The sequence below is a fragment of the Octodon degus genome, unplaced genomic scaffold (assembly GCF_000260255.1).
Source record: "Octodon degus isolate 3935 unplaced genomic scaffold, OctDeg1.0 scaffold00110, whole genome shotgun sequence".
Classification (NCBI taxonomy): domain Eukaryota; kingdom Metazoa; phylum Chordata; class Mammalia; order Rodentia; family Octodontidae; genus Octodon; species Octodon degus.
Genome location: NW_004524686.1, coordinates 7136543 through 7142542, shown reverse-complemented (window position 1 = coordinate 7142542; position 6000 = coordinate 7136543). Strand labels below are relative to the sequence as shown.

At 40.2% G+C, this 6000-nt stretch overlaps 1 protein-coding gene and 1 pseudogene across 3 annotated transcripts in view; one reads left to right on the top strand and one right to left on the bottom strand.

Moving 5' to 3' along the window:
• The window catches only part of Fgf13 (fibroblast growth factor 13), a 675218-nt gene that overhangs the window by 583204 nt on the left and 86014 nt on the right, over positions 1-6000 (bottom strand). The window lies entirely within an intron of this gene.
• The window catches only part of LOC101586823, a 35990-nt pseudogene that overhangs the window by 19353 nt on the left and 10637 nt on the right, over positions 1-6000 (top strand).

Below are 6000 nucleotides of genomic sequence, written 5' to 3'. Positions count from 1 at the left end.
CATTGCAATGCAAAATTCTAGATAATTGTTTCTTGATCAGGGGAAAATATCCCCAAACTTCTTAGGGGGAAACATTTCCAGTGATAAAACACATTTGGAAAAAGCTAAGTTACAGAAAGATTTCCTTACTGTAAAATTTTGTGAATTTTTTTTACATAATGATGTAAATTATGAATTTCTAAAAGAGGGCTACACTATTCCAGGATTAGACCATGGAACACTTCATTGTTAAACATATCGAAAGTATTTTCTTAGAATATACTGTGGGAATACTACTGGAAAATAACCAACACATCTCTCTAAAAGTAGGGCTGCTTGGAATTTGGAAGCAGATTTCCTAGACATAAACAGTGCTTCCCCAACAGGAAGCTTGGGAAAGTCAAGCTAGGATTAATTCTTGTAGAACTCTGAGAACAAAGTTCCTCAACAGGAGGCTTGAGAAAAGCAAATGCAGAGGATGAGGCCCATGGGAAAAGGAATCCTCTAGTGGATGCTGTACAGCTTTCAAAACGTATCCATCCCATATGAGTCAAACCAGTCATTGTTCCTGGTCAAACACTCTCTGATAGCAAAGGAAGAACAACATCATATTACATGAAATGTGTCCTGTCTCCTTTGAGGTTCATAAACACCACCACAGTGTTCTCTCCTTTCAGTCACCTCAGGCCTCAGGGGCACTTTCCCACAAGCACTAGGAGGTTTAAGCACATGGCTGCTCAGATTCTTCTCTACTGCAAGACCCTTAACATGCACTGACACTCCACAGCTTCAAAGTACTTATGGGGAACGTATCCACTTTTGGCCTTTGTATCCACTTTTGGCCTTTAGGTCCTTTGCTTTCCCCAACTCTGAAGACATTTTACCTCCACCTACCAACACTGACTCTATACTCATTTCAGATGAGTATAGAATTTACTGTATAGAATTTATACTCATTTGAAATGGCCCAGCATTAAAATCTTTAATTCAGTCCTCCATTTTCTGGTCATTAGTTTTCATAATCATTTATTCTCACTCAGTCCTTGGACAGAAAGTAGAAGAGTAGTGGGCTATGAAGTCCATCACAGCACTTTTATATTTCATCCTGAAAGCCCCCACTCCCAGATCAACATTGTAGACTATAAAAACATGTGCTGGAAATACTTGATGAATGTTTAAACTTTTTAAAGGTCTGATAATAAAAGACACATTGCCACTAATTCCCCTCAAAACACTTCTCCTTCATTTCCACACAATTCTGTGTCCTTTTGCCTCTTTTTGAAGCAGTTCTGGAAGTCCTCTTTCATGTGTGACTTTAGTTGTCCTAGCATGGATGCCACATTTTTAACTGACTCAAAACATTTACCTTTCAGGGTCACATTGGCTTTGGGGAAGAGCCAGAAGTTGCCCAGTGCCAGGGTGTCAGGTCCTGTGAAGAAGGTGAGTAAGAACATAGTGTATGTTTTACCAGCCTGCCTTTCCATTGGATGGAACTTGGCAGAAGCATTCCCTGGACTTTTTAAATCACATCTCATAAAGACATAAAAGGTGATTTCCACGACTGGGTCCAAAAGTGGCAAGAACTATGGGATAAATATGTTTGAAACAAAGGGGTGTATTCCGGGGGGGGGTGTTTCATATCGATGTGTATTTTACTGTAATACTCTTTCACAAAACAACCATTAAAGTATCTATAGCAGTAAAAAATACTGTTTTAATTTTTTTGAGTACATGATGTATTTTTATCAGCCCCTGTATGACATGGAGCCATATGGACTGGTGCTTCCACATATGCAAGCTATCCATCCTAGTTGGGTTTGTAGCTTCACTGAACCACTCTCTTATGTGACCTACTCTAATTTCTCACATCTAGGCTAGAATGTAAATTCCACATGGGAAAGTCATTTTTGTCTGTTTTATTCCCTGACTTCTCCCCAGAGCCCAGGACAGCACTCAGAATGTAGTAAATATTCAGCAATTACTGGTGGAATGAACAATAACTACACTGACCTTTACAAAATATACCTATAAATTGGATCATGTTACCCCAGCTTAAAAGCATTTTCTGCCTTCTCACTGCCATTATACAAAGAGGCAAAGCCAGCATCATCATGTGCCACTCTGCTCACCCTGTCGGCTCCAGGCCTGCTGGCCTCCTCTGTCCCTCCACTACACTATATTTTCCTTCGCCTCCCTGCCATTGGTCTTTTTCTTAGCCTTTTCCACTTCTCATATGAAGAAGTTCATTTAAAAAATCACAAAAATAATGACCATATCTATCTCATAAGTACTCTGCTTCCTAGTAGGCACATAGTAAGTACTCAGTAAATATTGAACTGACTGCTCAGAATAAACACCTGATAATACTGCTCAAATCACATTAAGGCCTGCATATAAAAGGCCATGGGTTGGATGCACTCTGACACTTACACACTGGTTAGTCTCAGGAACTGAAAAAGAGGTCCAGGAGCTCATGTTGACCAGAGACACTTGAAGGCTCAGGAACCCAAAGTACACAGCCTGCTGAGGACCAGAGACACAGTGAAATCATCTCATGCCTTCTATGAGAACGCCAGTTCCTTGCAAGTGCATTTGTCACCTGAATATGAAGACAGATGGCTTATAGACCTTAGATAGGATATGTGTGCCTCACCACATTTTTTTCTAAGCTAAAAGCAATGAGTGAGATGTTTATTGTCAATATTTTAGTTGTCAAGTGAGAAAATAGCACACATAATCAGCTACAGGTTCTGTAGATAAAAATGACAGCTCACAGGAAGAAGAAAAGATAAAAGTAGCACTATATAAAACCAGAAATGGCATCACAGACAATAAAAATAAATAAGGTGGAATTTCAAGAGTAAAACAGTATCCTTTCCAAGAAAGCTGCAAGTATATGACTCTTCAAAGTCTGCTGGTAAATAGTGTATCTAATTCTTCACAGTTTAGGAGAATAAATGATTTTGATATTTAGATGTATATAATAAGATGAATGACTTGAGCACAAGCCTGCCTGGGTCTAACTCCTGCTTCTGTCATTTTTTAAGCCACAAGCAACTGGCATTACTTCTTTGGGTCTTGATTTCCTTCCCATCTGTAAAATAGTGAAAAATAATGCCTCTCTCTAAGGTTGTTGCGAAGATTACATGCATTACTATGTGAAAAGAACAGAATAAGCACTCACCAAATGTGACTTATATTCTCATGGTGACAGCTGTGATTATCTGCTCGTAATATGATCTAAAAGCTGGGGAAATATTGGCAAGAAAAGGTCTTGATCTTTCTAATTCAAAGAAGAGTAGACATTTGCAGAAATCATCAAAGGCCATTCACAACAAAATGTGACAATACAATGTCAAAGATAAAACCTAGCAGTGTAAACAGTGCATCCTCTCTAAATCTGATAAGCAAGATAAACAGTAAAAGAAACCCAGGAGATCAAAAGGCCCATGGGAACACACCTCACAGAACCATGCTATAACCGTTTTGAAAAAGGAATCTGAAATGGCCAAATTCACTAATTCTTGTGTGCTTATTTAGTCTCTTGGGTAATTAAGTCCACTTCCTTCCTGTCAATGCTAGCAGGCCAGGTAGTTTGGAAGGGCCCAGATGCTAGTGCAGTGACCCACAGGGTGCTAGGTTATCTGCAGGCATGAAGATGAGTAGCCTTCCACACAGAAGCCAGCACACAGACCCAACTCACTGCTAAAGTTTAACCTGTAGAATTAGAGCCCTGCTTCCATCTGAAGGGAGGTTAATTTCAGATAAGAACGGGTTTAATTCAGACATTAGTGGGGGCTTAATGTACTCAAAATAATACATCCCGTGTTTTGCTTATTTTCACAGGCTTTGGAGGATACCTGACCACAAGCGGGAGATCTGACAGCTCACTGAAGGAACTTAACTCCCATTCACTCCAGTTTGGACCTGCTTTTCTCCAAACTTTCTCTGCAGTTGAAGACCTTCAGAAAGAGACTGTTCTTGTCGGTGCTGGAGGCTGCTTCACTCCAAGGGTGAAGCTCTGATCTCAGATTAGAGATGTACCAGTCTCAAAAGACTTCCCAGCACAAAGAGTTTTTGCTGTTTTGTTTGCAGTACTGGTGACTGAACCCAAGGCCTTGCACATGCTAGGCAAGCCTTCTACCAGTTAGCTACATTCCCTAGCCATTAACATTTCTTTTATCTTGAAAAACAGTCTCACTAAAATGCCCAGGATGGCTTACAAATCGAGATCTTCCTCCTTCTGCCTCCTAAGTAGCAGGGTCACATGCATATACCTCCACACACAGGCCTCACAATGGCCTGTAATGCTAGCTAATCATATCAATCATCCAGCCTTCTGCAATGCCTTCTAGTGTGGTCTCAGGTTTAGTGGACCACCTCTCTCCTCTTGCTTCCCAGTTATGTGCTTTTTTTGTCATGAATTTTCTGTCAGTCCTTGGTTGCCGCCATATTTTCATTCCTAGTGGTCAGATCTGTTGACTGCCAAGCTCCTAGCTGAAGCTCACCCAGACCTAAACCTAGTGGAATGTAGAGGTCCCTCCCTTCATGTTCTCACCAGCAACTGCTGGCTTTACCTGTCTATGCACCCTGTGCCCCACTCAGTAAGGAAGCCTCAACTATTCTTGAGCTATGTGCAAAAGTCTATGACTCACACTCCAGTCCTGCCCTGGCCAACTCTTTCTCCCCACCTCCATAGTGTTCTGCAATACTCTGGCCAGAAACTCTGGATATAAGAAACTCCCTTTTAATTGTTGCTTTAAAATTCCCTTCCTAGGAAGCTGTTCACATCCCTTCTGTGAGAAACAAAAGTCTTGGGAAGTACCTCCTGGCCTTCTACTCCCTTAGGTCCAAGAGCTTCTTTCCACACTGAAAGGGACAGGTAACTTGCTCTTACCTGGACTCCTGCCCTGTCTTCCCCATCCTTACATTGCCAGAGCCTCTTTCTAATACCAAGTCACCACTCTGTTGAAAAGATCTTCAATAAGCCTCCAAAATTTAAAAGGAGAAGCTCCACAAATGTTAGAATAGCATCAAATCTGCAGTGATCCTCAACCATTTGCTTTCATAATCTTAAAAACAAACTGAGATGGCAGTAGAAAGGGGTATTTCTAGAGGAAAAACTGAGTCTACCAAAGAACATTTATTGATGTGAGTTATACTTGTCAACATTTATTATACTGTAAATGAAAACTGAATTCTTGGTACTCAAGTATAATTTAACACGAACAACACATCTACTGTATTTCATATAAATAGTGTAATTATATGGCAATACAAATAAAATACTTTATGGAAAGTAAACATTTCTTCAAACCAAAAATACAGATAACAGTAGTACAATTTTATATTTTTGAAAATATCTTTACTGTCTGGCTGAGAAAAATCAGCTGAGCTCTTAGGCATACCTGCTTCAGCATTCAACATGTTGTACTAGGTTCTTTTAGTTGAGTTACATGAATAAACCTAGAGCAGGGTATATTGATTGCCTGAGGTCACCACAAGAGAACCACAAGCTGGGTGATTCAATATGCAACAGAATATATAATTCAGGGGAGGGGCTGGTGAGATGGTTCAGTGGTCTAAAGCACCTACTTAGAACAAGCTTAGCAAAAAAGCACAGGGACCACGGTTCAATCCCCCAGCACCACATGCCAGCCAGCCCTGCCCCCTGGTGGGCTGAGCTGGCCACACACACACACACACACACACACACACACACACACACATAAATAAAAATTTTAAAAATACTAAAAAAAAAAAAATTAAAAAAAAAATTCAGGGGAGAGAAATTTCACAGACCCCATCTAAGGCATGTGAGTAGCTTCCTGGAAATCAAGGACCTGTGCATAAGAGTCAGAGTGAGGTGGCAAAGAAGGACTACAGAAAGACAAGGAAACTTGAAAGAGATGGATATCTTCATTTTCTTCCCTCTGGCAATGGTTTCACGGTGTATACATACATCAAAATTTATCAAATTATATATTTCTATATACACTCTTGGATATAAATCAATTTTAC